Source organism: Vanacampus margaritifer, chromosome 15, assembly GCF_051991255.1.
Source record: "Vanacampus margaritifer isolate UIUO_Vmar chromosome 15, RoL_Vmar_1.0, whole genome shotgun sequence".
In the NCBI taxonomy this organism is placed as follows: Eukaryota; Metazoa; Chordata; class Actinopteri; order Syngnathiformes; family Syngnathidae; genus Vanacampus; species Vanacampus margaritifer.
The window spans coordinates 10,685,647-10,703,883 of NC_135446.1; the positions used below are offsets into that span (position 1 = coordinate 10,685,647).

The 18,237-nt window shown below is 38.9% G+C and overlaps 1 protein-coding gene and 1 long non-coding RNA gene across 5 annotated transcripts in view; both read left to right on the top strand.

Moving 5' to 3' along the window:
* LOC144035081 (N-lysine methyltransferase KMT5A-A-like) overlaps positions 1-3,140 on the top strand; it is a 12,644-nt gene extending 9,504 nt beyond the window's left edge. For all 3 annotated transcript variants that reach the window (XM_077544474.1, XM_077544472.1, XM_077544475.1), the window contains 2 exons: positions 112-177; positions 1,562-3,140. The gene's annotated coding sequence lies outside the window, so the exon portion shown is untranslated. The remainder of the gene's footprint in view (positions 1-111; positions 178-1,561) is intronic.
* LOC144035082 (uncharacterized) overlaps positions 1-18,237 on the top strand; it is a 50,383-nt gene that overhangs the window by 20,641 nt on the left and 11,505 nt on the right. Inside the window, exons 1-2 of one of the 2 annotated variants that reach the window (XR_013288369.1) lie at positions 16,067-17,776; positions 17,893-18,099. This is a non-coding gene — a long non-coding RNA (uncharacterized LOC144035082). Of the gene's footprint in view, positions 1-16,066; positions 17,777-17,892; positions 18,100-18,237 lie in introns of those variants that run through there. The other variant, XR_013288370.1, reaches the window with a different exon arrangement.

Here is an 18,237-nt window from a genome sequence, read left to right on the forward strand (position 1 = left end):
TTAACCTATTCATTGTTCTGTATGTACTGTAACTGTGTACATGCACAGGTACAGTCTTGTGTATTACTAAGAATTGAATTTTATATGTATTTTTTTCTTCATGTGTACCAGGTTTGAACTGACGCACAACCTGAAGACATAGCTGAAGACGTAGCTGTCACAGACAAAGTTGACCAGGTGACGAGATTTCTTTTTGAATATTGATGTTGAAATCAGTTTTCAGAAGCAAGACGTTAGGAGTGAAGAGTGTAGAGTAGATGCCAGGGCTAAACTATATAACTAACAAATATAATCACAACAATTGTTTATGCAATGTGTATTGCCAAGACGTTAAAAATACTGTATCCAACAATACGCTTGTATGGGACTAAAATTTCTACAAGTCAACATTAAAAATATCTCAAATTGAAGATTTGTTGGCAGTTTGGTGATTTAGATTATGCACTGTAGTGATCTTTTTTTCCCATTAATTTATTTATGGTGGATTTTAGAGGTGAACTCGCTATAATTTTTTATTTTTTATTTTTTTTAAACAGAAGTGTATACATCAGGTAGTTTATTCACTTGTATCAAGCTTGGATAAATGTGCTTTATGTTTTGGACCTTTCGCTGCACTAGAATGGACTGGCATGATGGGTATTTTATCTTGTGTGTTATTTGTATCTGCAATGGATCTTTGTTTCACGCAACCAGGATTAATAGTGCAGGCATTTTCATTGAATGAATATAATTTAGTCAAGAGGATAAATTATGACCCATGTTTATACCGCTGTCTTTAGTTGCAAGCAGCTAAATGTTGAGCAATTGTCTCAATCTTAACGACTGTCTGACTCAGTAAAATAGAAAACGTCTACTGTAACTGAAGGACTGTATCACACAAGACCCGTTTTAGGGGCAATGCCATAGATTAAGCATATTAACTATCCCTCTTGTTAAATGCTTCATCTCATCTTTCGAATAAATGTGGTGACTAGATTTATAATAATCTTTAGTACATTATATGCACAAACTTAAGGTTCTAAATGCTTTTCTAGTTTGCTCCAGCATCTGGCACATATCCCGTTGATTGCAAAAAAAAAAAAAATGCAAAACTGCTTGATGATGAAGACCACCTATCTTTGGTAAATGAACTTTAGCACATTAGCCCATCAATGGCGGGAGCTACTTCTGCCGCGAGCGCTCGACACTTGTCTCAAGCTTCTACTTCGAGTGTAACATCACTAAGTAACAGCGAAGTAAAGCTAGTAAATATTTATGACCACCCGCCAAAAGGAACTTTAACCCGCATCCGGCAGGTGTCAATTTTAGAGCCGCTGTATATATGCACATGTATGTGTGCGTCTACTGTATATATGGATATCATTGCTGTCCTGTGAAAAACACGTTTCCATTTTTAGGTCGCGGGCTGCTCTCCGGTAGCGATCCTTCTTGGCGGCACGGCTTGTATCACGGTGCGCTTTATAGTCTGGAAAATATGGTGGAAGTGTTTTTCACAGGACAGCGACAATATGTATATGTATGTCTGTATGTATGTAATAATTGTTTTTGTTTAAAAAATTAGGTTGCTGATGTATCCAGTTCAAGTGAGGATTCATCAGCAGAGGAATATGTTCCAGATTCTCACAGTACTTCGGACACTTCCTACATTGAACCTGTTTCAGAAATTCTGAAATCCGAAGGTATTCCAGTAATGAGCTATTAGAAAACTGCTCATCTTTAAGATGAGAGGTAGTCATGTTTTAAAGAATAAAATGTTCAATGTTCACTGACTCTTTTGCATCTGGTTTCATGTCTAACTTATCCATTACAAAGATGTGCTTGACCTAGATAACCTGTTCACATAAGAAGCATTGTTTTATTAACATACCAGTTTCAGTCTGTCCTAAAGTTGTAACATGGTGCTCAAGGATCAGGTATGACTTTGCATTTCACAGTATTGTTATGCACAACAATGCGACCTTATATCAGGTAAGTCATTACACATCAATGTCATTTCAGTTTGTGTAACGCCAGAATGCCAGAACTTTCAAGTCACTTCAGTGACATGGTTGCTGTGTGTTGTGTAAACTTTGTCCTTGTAATGTGAGTTGGTCCTCATAATTACCATTTTTGCCATGGGCGTGGCTTATTTAGCTCATTATCTATGTCCTCATAATTACTGTTTTTTCAGGTTTTTCTTTTTTTTGTGCGTTGAGTTTTTTCAAGTTTTGAAGTGAAATTTCCCTGGACGACCCCAAAAAAAAATTTGGGGTGCAAGTCCCATCTCTCTGGCATTAGCGGAAAGGGGTGTCCCCGTAATACACAATTAAACAGGTTTGGAAAAAATGTCCTCATAATACACAGAGGCAAACCTGCGTGTGTGTGTGTGTGTGTGTGTGTGTGTGTGTGTAGCACCTGCAGTGACTGAGCGCCTTTCTTTAGAAGCCCTCCAGACTGCAGAGGAGGAGCCGCAATGTGCCATATCGAAGGCCAGGAAAGGCATTACGTGAATTTTTTTACAACCATCAATGCTGCCCCGGCGCCGGCAGGTTCTGACATGTACATCCTCAGGAGCCCCACCCCCTATTAACGACATGTCATAACACTGTGTTTACTCACGTCAACAAAGCCTGTATTTTATGGAAGCTTTTTAAGCACACATAAAAGAAAACACTTAACATAAAAAAGCATGCTGGATCACTGGATTGAAATTAGAGTGGAGGTAAGGGAATTGGAAGATTTTTTGAAGGAATTTTTGGCAAGCTGGGAACTGGTGAGTTTACCTTGCCAGCAAGATGAATTCTCGCGGTGAACTCCGGAAAATACATCCGCTCCCGCTGATACGTTTGCAGCCGATCTTTTTTCGATCGGACCAATCAGCCGCTGTTAAGGCAGGACAAAACCAAAAAGTGCCGATGGCGGGGGGAAATGGATTCTGTAATTAATTATGAATTACTCACTGTTTCCTTGTTGAATTTGAACAGCGAGAGGAGTTTCCTGCATTTTTATCTGGTAAAGATGTCCATGTCCCCCCCCCCCCCCCTTCCTAAGACAAGACGGAAGACGAGATCTTCATCCGTTGCCTTGATTGGTCAAAACAAAATGTGCAAAGATGCCGCATCGTCCAATCGGCTCGAAGTATTGTACAGCAAGCCCCGCCTTTTCCCGAACGGGCCTGCCTAGTGAAGTACCAGATTGATAATGTAGTACTTCACATTATCAATCTGGTACTTCACTAGGCAGACCCTCAAGTGAATCACAATTAGCAATCTGGCTGGCGAGGTTACTGGTGAGTGACGTGGGAGTCAAATAAATAAGTGTGCGGTTAGATTTTGCTTTGACTTTTTTGTCATCAAATTATGCAAGTTTTTTTTTTTTCAAATGACGCAAGGAAATTGTTATAAAACCTTTTGTGAAGAGGAATATGAATACCTAGTGTATACTTGATATTTTTGTGTGGCAGCTGCGCGTCACCTACATGCGCTACATGCACAGATATACACACTACTGTGATTAGCACGTATAATATATATATATATAATCCATGCTTTTACTGTCTCAATATGAGTATGAGTATTTTGGTCTAGGAAAACATTACCTTTACTCTGTTACATTGAGCTACTTTATGCTCGCTGCTTGTATTTTGGTATACCTGTACAGGTACAGTATTTACTATTGCTTGCACAATCTATTTTGGTTCATTAAAGAGAATTGTCTCCTAGTCTTAGGCCAGTTTCACCCAAACATAACCACAAGTGATGTTTGAATTTGATTTGATTAATCACATGGTGTCAGGCAGTCAAGTCACATGACCACACAGCCTAGACTCCTGCTTATGAGTATCAGCGGTAAAGAGAACGGATGGGTGGACTTTGAAAAAGAACATCTGTGCCATATGTTGTCTGCCTAAAAATGTCTGCATTTCAGCCTACAATTTTGAACATTTTGAAAAAGATACAAGAGGTCGCCTCGGTCTGCATTTGCAAAATGTAATGCTGTGTTCAGTAAAACCAGAAGGTCAACCACAGGTGGATGAAAACTGCAGTTTGTCCGAACCTTTTCGGGCACATTTGATGTTTTTTTTTCCTTGCTGTAAAAAAAAATTGTGCACATTCGGGAGGAGAACATAAAGATGGAAGTCGGCAGATGTCATGTTTTAAGTAATGAAACAGATGTCAGAATTGCTGATGAATGTGAGTGGAATAATAAGTGCTGATGCTTTCAGAGGTGCCGCTTGACGTGACAAGAACAACAATGGGCATAATCAGGTCACCTCATCTCGTTCGAACGCTGACTGGCGGCATATTTATTACCAGCACTTGTTTTCTTAATATGTTGCAAAATAACTGAAAAATCTGTGAGTATAGCCGGGAGAGCATGTGAAGTAATTTCTGATACTTGAAGGTGCTGTATGTACAGTAGGAAGGCGCATTGGAAGGTATGTTACTGGGTGAATAGGTAAGTTAAAGAAGGAAGGTAGGTTGGATAATTGTTAGGTCGGGAGGTCTGTAGGTTGAATAGTAGGCGGGTCGGTATGTAGGCTGCGTCCTGAAGAATCCGATATTAAGTCGCTGGTAAATTCAGCCATTTACTCTCCTCGCTGTCACAGTCCACTTGCATCGGGGTCAACAATTACAATTCTCATGTATGTGCGCTTTAATCCAGTAACTCATTTTACACTTTGTAATCAAATACATTCATACAGTGCTGTCAGTACAACAAAATGATCGAAAACAATGCAGCAGAACCTCACATTTTGGCACTGATTACAGAGACACAGAGGAAGGAAGACAGGTTACATAAGCGACTGTGAAAATCAAGAAGTATGTATCCGGCGTGCGAATTTTGCTCGAGTAATTCTGCATGAGTGGCTGCCAACTGTGTTGCCAGACAAGATGAAACAGAGCCATGGGTGGAAGTCCTGTGTATAGCAACGGCAACATGTTTATGCTGCGGTTATGGTTAACACAACCCCAAATGACTACAGAGACGCTTCCACCGCTGACAAAAGACATAATTCCTCCCATTAAGTGTTCTCTACACAAAAACACGATATGTACACAAAACATATCAAATTTAAAATACTGTAAACGCGCAATCTAGACTGAATCTGGTTTGATTTTGCAATGTATACGCAGAGCAAAATTGGCTGAATTCAGATCAAATTTGACGGGGAAATTTAGAAATGCATTTAGAAAGTCATTTGTCTGCATTTATGCTTTATTGTATTTTATACATAATGAACAATGGGGTGTTATAATAAATAATGATCTATAATAATAAACACAACTAAAATGATTACATTTTTACTCATGTATTGAATTTTTATTCCATGGAGTATTTATAGTTTCTGCGATTTATAAGGTCATCATAATCATAATTGGTGCCTTGAGGCATGAGTTTACTTTGCTACTAAAAGTTTTTCGAGATACAAACTGTTTTTGTTGTTGTTTTTGCTTCAACTCTTGAGCTAAAATTTTAGATACATGTGTCATGTATTTAAAACAACCACCTGCCTTTGCCTTATGCTAGCTTAATGCTAACGCAAGGAAAACTGCCATAGAAATGCCAACGAATAGCATCGGTAGTCATCGTGTAATAGCCCGACAAACAACAGATGCTTTGACACAAATGGTACAGCAACAGACAATATAAGATTACTCACAGGTATATATTCTTTATCCTCTGTGTACAATGACTAACATTAATGCACTTTAATGCTTGGCCAAGTTGTGCTCACAGCAAGGAGTCAGAATGAATTAATCATGATGCACAAACTGGTTAATTCTTTAGATTATATTTATATATTACTATATGTTCATTATTATCACATTTTGTTGTTGTTGGTAGCAACATGGATTAATAGTAATAAATAAAGGATCAAGATAAAGGCTTGCATTCACGCGGGTACATCAGCTGCTCCATTCATGTTTGACCGCCGACAAGCATCCAGTCATGGAAGCGCACAGCTGGGCCTTGAAAACATGATACTTCCCGCCGTGAAATCCTCAGACTGCCTCCTAGTTGTGCGCCGTTGATTTACAGCCGGTCCAGATTACATTCGCGCCGCTGCAATTGGCCGCACGAGCTCTCCGAGGAGCGAGTAGCTTTCACTCTGCAGAGCATTTTGCAATAAATCTCCCTTTTATCACACGACTGTTCAAACCCCAAACTTCAAAACTTCGCCGCTTAATCCCAGCAATGATTTCGTTCCGCTTTTACAAGCCTTAAATGCCCCCGTATAAAATATGGAGCAACAGGAAAATGCCATCTTGTAAGTTTCACATTTATACAGGCAGTTTGATGAATTCTGCTTAAGTTAGTTATTCATTAAATAAGTGCATATTCGGGGTCAGAAGATGATTATCTATTATTTATTATTATAATATTGTTTTTTTTATAATTACAGTATATATGTGTAATATTCAATTATCAATTAATCCATCAATGATTCTGTCACTAAATTAATGAATCCGATTAAAAAAAACATGTTTTCAATTTGATACCTTTATTCAAAAAAGGGGACATTATTTCACATTGACAATGTAGAAATATAGCACAAACATAAATTATTTATAATTCTGTCACTAATCTGGTCTCTAATGTCAGAAAATAGGCAAACATGCTGATTGTGAAACAATTGTTTTACTTTGATTCAACACAACGATGATCGGTCTGCTTTCATGGAGAACTAAATAAATTAGAGAATATTTACTTGTGAGAAAGTGACATTTTAATTTAATATTTTTTGGTTTCTTGTGATGTCAACATGGCTCAGGCACGAGTGTTATGCATCTATCTAAGTGTGTATCTGTGCATGCGTGTGCGTGAACATTTCTCCTCTATGTAAAGCCTCAGGGAAGGAAGACATTTTGCAACCCGACACCCACTCAGGCTAACTGCACACTTTACAACACCAGACGTAATGCAACATCTAAACCCTGGCACTCATTCAAAAAAAAAAAAAGTCCTCTTTTTTGCTGACTGTTATTTGTTTTATTTTTTTTTTAACAGCGAAACTCCAAGAAAACCAATTGGAATAACGGCGAGATTAGATGAAATTGCTGTCATTGAGGACTAGAAATACAGAATATAAATAATTCCCAGTCAGTCACATGCATGCACATGTGATGTACTATCATATAATCCCCCGTAGGTGATTTAGTGTGAAGATGGAAAAAAAAATAAAATAAAAAAATAATATATATATATATTTTTTTAAATAAATAAAATTAAAAATTGTGTGAAGATGTCACAGCACACTTTCATCACCTTCAACATAGTGTTCTATTTTTTTTTTTTGACAAGCAACGTTGAGTGCGTGCTGACGGAAATGAATGGCATGCACGTCGTGCTCCTGAGTGGCGTCAGACGGCAACCTCCAACACTGCCAAAGAATGTGATTCCTGGTATCGGCAGGGCCCTCTTGGTGTCCCCGTACACCGTTGATACACACAAAACCAATAATGCTCTCGGTGGGAAAATGTTTATTGTGCTTTCCTCCATTTTACCCTCAATATAACCATAAAAGGGACATACAGTAGTAGTTATTTCTTGCAAATAGGAAAGAATGCGTAAAGACAGAGAATGACCCAAGTTTGTGATCCCTTCACACTCACAATCTTCCGCATTGCACAACTGGCTTGCATAACTGTAGGTCTATGGTAAAGTAGCATCGCTGGTTAGAATGAATTGTAATATGCCCACGGGTTGTCAAGGACAGACACAGCTGCTGGTACAAGAAACACGTAAAAAGCATATTTGTGCAATAGCTGCACAGCTACGATGTACAGACTCGCTAACATGTTAGCCAGTTAACCACCAGTGAACTTTACACTCTCATTCACTGACTCCCAAATCACTCATAATTGGAACCAAAAATATTTTTAGAGAGATTTTTTTTTTCAGGGCCAATACTGCCAATAAACAATATTTATAGCCAATATGAATGTTTACGAAAAGGGAAAATATTGGCGTTAAAATTTTGAAACACACTCCAACTCTTAACTTCGTGAAATAAAAGCTTATGTTTATTAAACAACTTTTAAGACTTGAAAAATATTGGAGTCTTTTGTAATGTTTTAAAATTCTAGCAAAAAGTTCAGGGACCTCCCACAGTCTTAAAAAAAAGCTTAAATAAAAACAAGTGAATAGTTCCCTATTGTTTTTTTTTTACAGGAAATAAAGTTTTCCAAAATGTCAAAATATCTGAAATTGTCACGGTTGGCTGTGGTTTTGGACCTAAGTGTGTGTGTGTGTGTGTGTGTGGGGGAGGGGGGGCAGAGCAAGGAGGCCGAGGTAAAGTCCAAAACAAAAGGGTTTTACCAATTAAACAAAAACAAGGTGGTGAACAACGTGCCGACAGAAAAAAGCAAAGTCCTAAATCAAGTGGCATGGCGAGGAACTAGCAAGACATGGGACAAAAGACAAAACTTGGAAAAGATAATGGACCGACCCAGACTCGACAAACACGACAGACTTAATACACCAACACAAATGAGACACACCTGGGGAACACAATAGGCTGAGGGCACCGATTGGTCAGACACACCTGGGGAAGGGAAGAAAGACAGGTGGACGTGATCAGACATAACGAGAAATCAGGAACACATGACAAACGCCAACCACAGACAAAAACAACAAACATACCCATAATAAACAAAATCCAACCCCTACAAAACCGAAACATAACAGAAATGTTACATTTGTTCTCATCTTAATTTTAATTTCAAACTATAACAGAAGATGCAGTTTGCAGGACTGACAGCATCTCTTGTAAAGCTAGCGAAAAACATTTAAATAAATAAGTTCCCTGAAGTCAAGTCAAGTTTATTTATAAAGCCCTTAATCACACAAGAGTCTCAAAGGGCTTCACATGCCCACAGTTGACAAATATTAACGACATCCCCTGATCGGACCACAAGAGGGCAAGAAAAAACTCAAAAACCCCATCAGGGGAAAAATTTGAAACCTTGAGAAGGGACTGCAAAATGTGGTGGATGGAAGTTAAGACTACACAGTTTTAAATTGTTCTATTATCGGTCAAATAATTCTTCAAAAAGACCAATTCCGATATTTGCCAAAATGCTTAATATTGGCACTGATAATCGGCCCGGCCGATAATAATCCCTAAAATCTAATACCTGCAACTCACATGCGTATACTTATATACTTATTTGTGTGTATTTTTATCACCTGATTCAAAGAGTTGGCTTCAGCCAATTATGCTGTTAAGCTAACAATATACAGCGGAGCCCTGCATATTCACGGTTCAGCATTCGTGTATTCGTGTAATGTGTCTCCTGAGAAACCCGCGCTTATTCACAACATTTCCCCCCCCCCGATCCCCCGTTTATTTACGTGTCTTTGCATTTTGTCAAACACGACCCGTGAGGATAAGCGATTGTTTTTTTTAAGTACTTTTATCAGGCCATTACATAGATCTTGAAGATATGAGGCTATTCTGTTGATCTGTCTGGGGCACGTGTGGAAGTCGCCACATGCTTATTTATGCCGAGCAACATTTATGTAACCGATGTAACCACCCACCCTGGGGGGACGGCGAGGCTCGCTGGGTTGTTGATAACCAAGGGCAGTCAGCAAAAAGATGCTGTCCATCTCTCAGGGGCTTCTTATGTAACCGTTCTCTCTCTCTCTCTCTCTCTCTCTCTCTCGCTCTCTCTCTCTCTCTCTCTCTTTCTCGAAGGTTAGTGTTGGGGCTCAAATTAGAAGGCCGGATTGGAATGACGCACTCCTGAAATGAAAGTCTAAATGTGTGTGCGCGTCTGCGTTGAATAATCAATAAATACTGAAATAATTCTGACAAATGCATATTCAAGCATCAAGAAAGGAGCATTGCAAAATGATGGCAATTTTGTGTGTGTGTGTGTGTGTGTGTGTGTTGGCTGCGGTTAAAGCTTCACTGTGCGTCCACCTTTTGAACCAAATTGTTTACCTGACTATGGAATGAGAAAAATTTGTCCGTGTGGGTGGGTAGCATGAGCCTACCTGTTCTAAAAAGGTGTGCGTTTGTGTGTGTGTGTGTGTGTGTGTATTATGGACGCACCTTCTCACCATGAACTTTGCCTTTTCACTTGGACTTCACTAAATTAGAAAGGCAGCTTAGCCTATTTCGCTTTTGTTCCGATTAAGTAAATAAATTACACATTTTATATGAGAAAAATCTCATTGTGCAGCACCAAACACAACATTTCACAAGTATCTTCAGTGAAAATCTACGAGTAGGTGGCGACCCCCATAAAAAAGGTTCTAATTGCCTAAATAGCTGCCACAAGATGACGGGAAAGTGCTTTTTATATTAGACAAGGCTATGGCCCGACAATATAACTCCTTAGCCATTTAATTAAACACATTTGTCAAATACAATTGCTGCATTCAAATGCCACACCCACTATTCGGTTTCCTTGGAAACAAGGGGGGCAGATAACTCAGGAGTGCACTTGCCCCATAGAGCAATTAATCAATAAAAGTGAGACTAGTTATTGGTGGATTATGTCACTTGCTTGTCATTGGTTAGCCTCCACGTCAGTCGTTCCACACAGTAGCAGTGATTGGTCGGTGGTGTTTCCCATTCATCAGCCCTTCGGCATCATGATTGGGTTAAACAGCAGATGCAATGTATTAATATCATTAATATCGGAGCTATTTTCGGACATATCATTTACATTGTAATAGTTAGAACGTACTCAAATCTGCCCCAATTGTTTTACTTGCCTTTCTTTCAGAAGGTGAAGAAAAACATGCATTTATTTCTATTACGAGTTGCATCTTGGATTTGTGGGAAGAAAAAAAAAAAACACAGCAACCACATGGGTATCAGATGACCAGGGTCTAAATGTGAAACAATGCGGGAATGAGGTGAAGGTTCATGAGCAGATGAACAGTGGGATGTGACACATACGCACATAGCAGTATTATTTGTGATGCATGATGACGAATCTCACAGTGTGCGCGTACGTAAATTCTTTATTCGCAACTCACTTCCTGTTTTTTTCACCCACATCTGTCACCCAGTGAGTGAGGGTTATGCCTCTTTAACGCCGCCTTTAATGGCATTGCATAAGATGATGAGTCAGCATGTCAACCTCACGCACACACTTATATGCACACTGCACGGTATATGCATACAGTCAACGCCTGTTTATTTATTTATAGGTGAGAATCCGTTATATAACTAGGCCATATGTATTTTGTTTATAGTTTTACCCTCTCACACACTTTAAACACGCAAACTTATTAACTCATTCACTGCCATTGACGGCTTTAGAAATTCATTTGAACTATTTCTGTTAGTTTAACATTTTTTCCACTTTTAACAAGAGTATGAAAACCTAGAAAAAAGTTGTTATTGTACATTTAGAACAGATATAAAATTTGTGATTAATCGTGAGTTAACTATTGAAGTAATGCGATTAATTACAATTAAAAATTGTAATCACCCGACAACCTAATTTATGATAATCTTTTCTTTTCTTTTTTAAAATAATCTTTTTTTCAAAAAATGAAAAGTTTATTAAAATTAGGGCGTCAGGCAATTCCATTTTTAATTATAATTAATCACATGACTTCAATAGTTAACTCATGATTAATGACAAACTTTATATCTCGTCTAAATGTACAATATTTTTTTTTCATATTCTTGTTAACAAAAGTGGGAAAAAAATGTTAAACTAATAGAAATAGTTCAAATGAATTTTTGACATCTATAGCCGTCAATGGCAGTGAATGAGTTAAAATACATTAAGTCTTACTACTAGTTTACTGATTTTTATTTTCTAAATTTGAGTTTAAAAAAAAAATCGCAATACTCAATTTATAGATTTGTATCGGGATTAATCGGTATCGAATCGAATCGCCAGGTACTAAGCAATTCACACCCCTAATTTATATATATATATATATATATATATATATATATATATTACTTAGTGTATTTACTTTTACAGCAATTGATTGTAATCTAGTTTACAACCGTTTCTTGTATTCTACGTAATTTACAGGAATTTATTGGCAACAGCATGTCGTTGTAAAATCCATCCATCCATTTTCTTTTCCGCTTATTCTTCAAAAGGGTCGCTGGAGCCTCTCCCAGCTGGCTTTGGGCAGGAGGCGGGGTACACCCTGAACTGGTTGCCAGCCAATCACAGGGCACACAGAGACGAACAACCATCGACACTCACTATCACACCTAGGGACAATTTAGAGTGCTCAATTCACCTGACATGTATGTCTTTGGAATGTGGGAAGAGACCGGTGCACCCGGAGAAAACCCACACAGGCCCGGGGAGAGCATGCAAACTCCACCCATTAAGGCCGAAGCCCGGACTCGATCCCACACCCTCAGCACTGTTGTTGCTGTAATGCGTGTTTATCGGAGAAATGCGATGTGAAGACAATGCCCTAAAACGCCCTAAAATATTATCTTGTCCTTGCTCTAGTGACAATACAGGGTCCGCTATTTGCTTCTTCTCCTACAGAGACACCCACCCAAAAATACAACAATCTTTACACTATTTACCTGCAATCCACATATATACGTACCAAAACATAGGTGCTGTAAAATTTACAGGAGTATTGAGATATCAAACCACATAGGCAACACATTTCCATATTCACAGAAAATTCAGTGGAATTGTTGCTAGGCAGATTTTGTAAAGCCACTTCCACATTACTGTCAGCACTTTTGATTGGTCGGTTGCATGACTAGCTCATCATTGGTCAGTCTGTAAAGTCAGCACCGATGATTGGTCAGTTGCGAGTTATTGATCAAACATGTCAATCCTTGTTATTTTGTCACCATAGCAACCAACTGGTGGTCATTGTGGGGTACTGCTCCACTTTCAAAAATAAATAGAAACGCATCCATTAGTGTGTATATCTGTGCTCTGTAATTTTGGTCGACCAACCTGGACACTCGCATTTGAACGATATGCTTTGAGTACACTGCTTTCTTTAGTTTCACCCATATCTTATCAGTTAAGTGAGAACAGCATTTCTTCCTGTGTTCAATTGACTTATCACAATTAAATTAAAGTAAATAATATTTAACAACCCGCGTGCATTTTTCCACATGTATTCTTTCTACTGGCGAATCTGGGTCCCGCGCTGTTGACCATGTTCTATTTATGTAGCGGGGGATCAAACAAGACATCTTCTCATTGCTAGAAAGCCACCGTACCACCTGATCCACGCCCGTGACAAAAAGGAGTTCTGCTGTTCGCTATGAAGTCTTTGTTCTGCTATGCCACTGTGAAGTGAAGCTGGCGTTCTAAAAATCTCAGCCTTTGTTTGTCAATAGACCCGTCTTAAAAGTGCCCCCCCTCCCCCACACACTTTTGAAGTTATGAGCCGCCGCTCGCTTGAATTCGTATTTTGTGTTGTGGACAAAAAAACGGATTTCCAAGTGCGCTATAGACACTGAAAGGCAGCAGCGGACTTCACAACACGCGGCCACCGCCAGTTCATGTGGTTACCTTGCAGGGAAAGTACAGGTATCTATCTGTAGTGTTTTGTGCTGCCATTTTGGATCATCTGTGCATGTATTTTGACAAATATCTTTTTTCCAACAATTGGTCTAAACTCTTTGACTGCCAAACGTTATCCAAAAAACAACCCCCGACAATGCCAGCCAATTTTGAGTATTTTAACTCATCTTTCAAGGCAAACAGAATATTGTGTGTTTTGACTACATATACATGGTGGGTACCAAATGGAAAATCGCGTTCTTTCATTAGAAAAAAAAATATTCTCTCTCTCTCTCTCTCTCTCTCTCTCTCTCTCTCTCTCTCTCTCTCTCTCTCTCTCTCTCTCTCTCTCAGGTTAGTGTTCGGGCACAAATTAGAAGGCCGGCTTGGAATGACGCACACCTGAAATGAAAGTCTAAATGTGTGTGTGCGTCTGCTTTGAATAATGAATAAATACTGAAATAATGCATATTCAAGCATCAAGAAAGGAGCATTGCAAAATTATGGAAATTTTGTGTGTGTGTGTGTGCGTGTGCGTGTTGGCTGCGGTTAAAGCTTCACTGTGCGTCCACCTTTTGAACCAAATTGTTTACCTGACTATGGAATGAGAAAAATTTGTCCGTGTGAGTGGGTAGCATGAGCCTACCTGTTGTAAAAAGGTGTGCGTTTGTGTGTGTGTGTGTGTGTATTATGGACACACCTTCTCACCATGAACTTTGCCTTTTCACTTGGACTTCACTAAATTAGAAAGGCAGCTTACTTACTCTATTTTGCTTTTGTTCTGATTAAGTGAATAAATTACACATTTTATATGAGAAAAATCTCATTGCGCAGCACCAAACACAAAATTTCACAAGTATCTTAAGTGAAAATCTACAAGTAGGTGGCAACCCTCCCATAAAAAAAAAAAACTTTTGATCTCTCTCTCTCTCTCTCTCTCTCTCTCTCTCTCTCTCTCTCTCTCTCTCTCTCTCTCTCTCTCTCTCTCTCTCTCTCTCTCTCTCAGCTCAAATTAGAAGGCCGGATTGGAATGACGCATTCCTGAAATGAAAGTCTAAATGTGTGTGTTTCTACCTTATCCCGTTATTTAGTAATTACCATTTGAGTGACATTGAGAAAAAATTGAAAAGATGAGAAAACAAGCTATTTGTGAAAAGATACATTTTCTGCACATCAGTGACTTTGCCACTAATATTTTTTGTTTAGTGACGCTCTGTGAATTAGATTTAATGTGACAAAGGCTTTGACCATTCAAGTCATCCTTGAAAACATTCTATTTCATCAGATTCGTCATGTTTCATTGTAATTCCATTCACCGGCAGCCCATTGAAAAGAGATACAATGCTGCCATCTGCTGGCCATAGTTACTGGCTGTTTTGGGATTTTACAACCCCAATGACAAGGCAGTGCTGCACAAGATGCTGCACTGCTCATTGAGAAAAAAAAAAAACGTAGTTGACGTCAATTGACGTTACTGGCTGCATTCATTAGGATTTTAGCATACGTCATTAAAAGTTTTTGGCGGTCAAAGAGTTAAGAAAGCGAGTGTCGATAATCACCATTGAATTAAAACTTGGAATCATTGATTGATTGATTGATTGATTGATTGATTCTCCGAACCGTTTGCAGGTGTGCTGGAGCCTATCTAGAAAAACTTAAGTGAGGTATACTTTGGACGTGGAGCCATTTGACGAAGCAGTACAAGCATAATCGTACTTCAACAATCGCTATTATTTTCTTTCCTCAATATTGTGACAGCAGTTTCATATGTAATGAATTTTTCAAGGTCCTCTTCCCATGTATTTTGTTTTAACCAACATAAGAAATGACATAAGCTTTATTCGAATAGACATCATTGCATGTATTATACATAAACGTTTTGGTCAAATACAAAACGAGTTTTGTTTTCCCAAATTGCAGCTTTCACGATTTAAAATTGCATCCTCCTACAATGAGATGGAAATTGTTCAGCCGTAGTTCCAAGCATGGAACGAGAACCGTCAACACAAACGCACCGTCAAGCAATTTGACTTTGCAGGACAGGAAGTAGTTGAACCCTGCTGTGACCATAGATCACATTCTATAATTGGGAGACAGCTGTATGGCTTTCTCAGGGTTCTTAGATTTGCTTCCACCGGTGACCCACTTCCTACCACTACATTCTGAAAATAACTCCACATAACTGTGTCCACAGACTTAAAGTGCATCAACTATGTGTATTAGATGGTCATTCATTTGGACTGTTAGTTAGGTTAGGGTGCTTGTTATGTTTTTTCACTTTCATGAAAAAGTTTCAGGTTAATAACAACGCTATTACACAAGTTTTAGTATGAATTAAATATTTTTTTAAAAAGTGCGGATTTTTCTTAAGGAAACACAAAGTGAACTGATTTGTTTGTTGTGACACTCATCGGACGCAAGCATTTGAGGGCCTGTGAACTCCATCCCTTTTCCCATATTGCCGTGCATGTGTACAGAGTGGGGAGGGCCACTCGGGCGGACTGGCTCTTTGCCTCCGGTGTCACCATGGAGACGGGGGTGGAGTGGGGGGGGGGGGGGGATGGGGTAGGGCGGTGGGGGCTCTTTTTATAGAGTTCCTCTCATTCTGCTGCTATTTACCATTCAGTACATTGAAGGCTGAGTGCCGTTTTGCCTCATTCGGCTGCAGAGAGCTTCCGCCCTCCGGTTAGAGCAAAGCACTTGTTAAGGGGTTGCAGGTTCAACTCCACGTGTGTAAACCACATCCTATTGGTGGTTTAGCACCTTTTTGACTAAGCATGCTTCTGGCCTTGCTGGGATCCCAGCCAATTGCAGCACACACACACGCATGCGCGCACACATTTGAAACACAGATGTGGTTGTGTGTGTGAGTGTGTGTAATGCTGGAAGTGAATGTAATGAGTCATTCAAGGATTCGAGGACAATCTAGGCTAGGCACCAACATTTTTGAAAAATTACCTTTTATTTTCAAAATTTTGAGAAAACCATATAATAAATAATAATTGGATTTGTCAGTTAAACCATCAACAGCATTTTTTTTTTATTACATATTTCAGTCGTCATATTATATATTTGGCTGTATTAGGCAAAACCCCATTACAGATACTCAGGCATAACATATATATTATCTCATTCACTCACAGCCATTTTCACTGAAGCAACGGCAGTTTTACTGGATTTTGACTGATTTTGCATAGCCCACTGAATATTGTGTTCCATTACTATAAAAACATGGAACTTACCAAAAGAAAGATTAGAGTCTCTTCGTTCATCAGGAGAAAAAAACTATATTTGTTTTCTGTTTTATAGCAATTAATATTAGAATATAGTTAAGTTTCATCATTATTCACAAAGCTGTTGAAAAACACTGGCAAAAAGAGCTTGTCGCAACATGGCCCTGGCAGATCTCTTATACTCTGCTGCCACCTGCTGGTCGTTTTTTGTAATAACTACCATTGTTTTATGTGACCTCTTCGGTACAGATGCTGCATCAAAGCCTTCTGTATGCTCTAGCATAAAAAAAAACTTTAAAAAAAAAACTTTAAAAAAAAAACTTAAAAAAAAAACTTTTGGGGAGTGAAGGACAAAGTATTAAAAAAACGTATTTATACTAAAACTTCGATTTATACTAAAGAATAATCCTTTGCAATTATGCAAATATTTTAACTTTAAATTTAATTTTAGTATTGCTCCAATTACAATGTTGCTACAATGTAAAGTAGTGTACAAGCTTGTGCACCAGTGAAAAAGCAACAAAAGTGAGTTTGCAGAAAATATTATTTGGTTTGAGTAACACTCCATTATGGCTGAAAATATTGAAAAAAAAATGTCTACTGAGTCACGTGTCACACACTTTTTTTTTTTTTTACTCTACCTTTAGAGGCAAAAACGTTTTTCATAACAGGTTGTGTGTGGGTTAAGAGACAACACGCATGATCATAAATAAATACTTCAAATAGCATCACTAATATTAATTTCAACTCAAACATTTGAAGTCATGCATAGATACAGTACTTAATGCCCGCATGACACAGAAGGCATCTATCGTCGGGCTTGCCCGTCCGTGGGTGTGTGCTTCCTCATCTTTACTCACATTTTTGGGGCTTGTTTCAAAGAGAGACACACCCACTTTGTTTTGTAAGACAGGACACACACACACACACACATATCCAGAGTGAAAGAGTGTGTCATTCAAGTCTGGAACTAAAAGCACATTTAGATGATGTCTTATGCATAAGAAGGCATAAGAGTGTTCTGGAGATTTGGGCAAAAATGGAGGAGAGGACACCGAAACACACCTTATTACAAAGTCGGTGAGTAAAAACGGACTTTGCTGTTAATGTTTAAAAGTGTGCCCGCCGTTTCGGGATACCACACTACTTAATTATACATGTGTAGAAGTTTTAACACCTGAGTTTTCCCACCACAGACTCCTACGAGGAAGGTAACAGGAGCCACCGGGCTGTTCGCCAAACTTCCTGCTGTAAACGGTTCCACGTCACAGTCACTGAGGCAACGGTACATAGACGGCACACGAGGTTGTGTGCGGGACATGGGAACGCGGGGTGATTGAGACGCACGAGTGTGACGTTGAAAGTCTTTCGATAACGGACGGCGATCAACCCTCCTCACAAAAGTGAGTACATGCCTCACATTTTTGCAAACATTTAGTTTAGGGACAACCCTGAGGAAATGTTGCTACAATGTAAAGTAGTGTACAAGCTTGTGCACCAGTGAAAAAGCAACAAAAGTGAGTACACCCCTTAAGGAAACA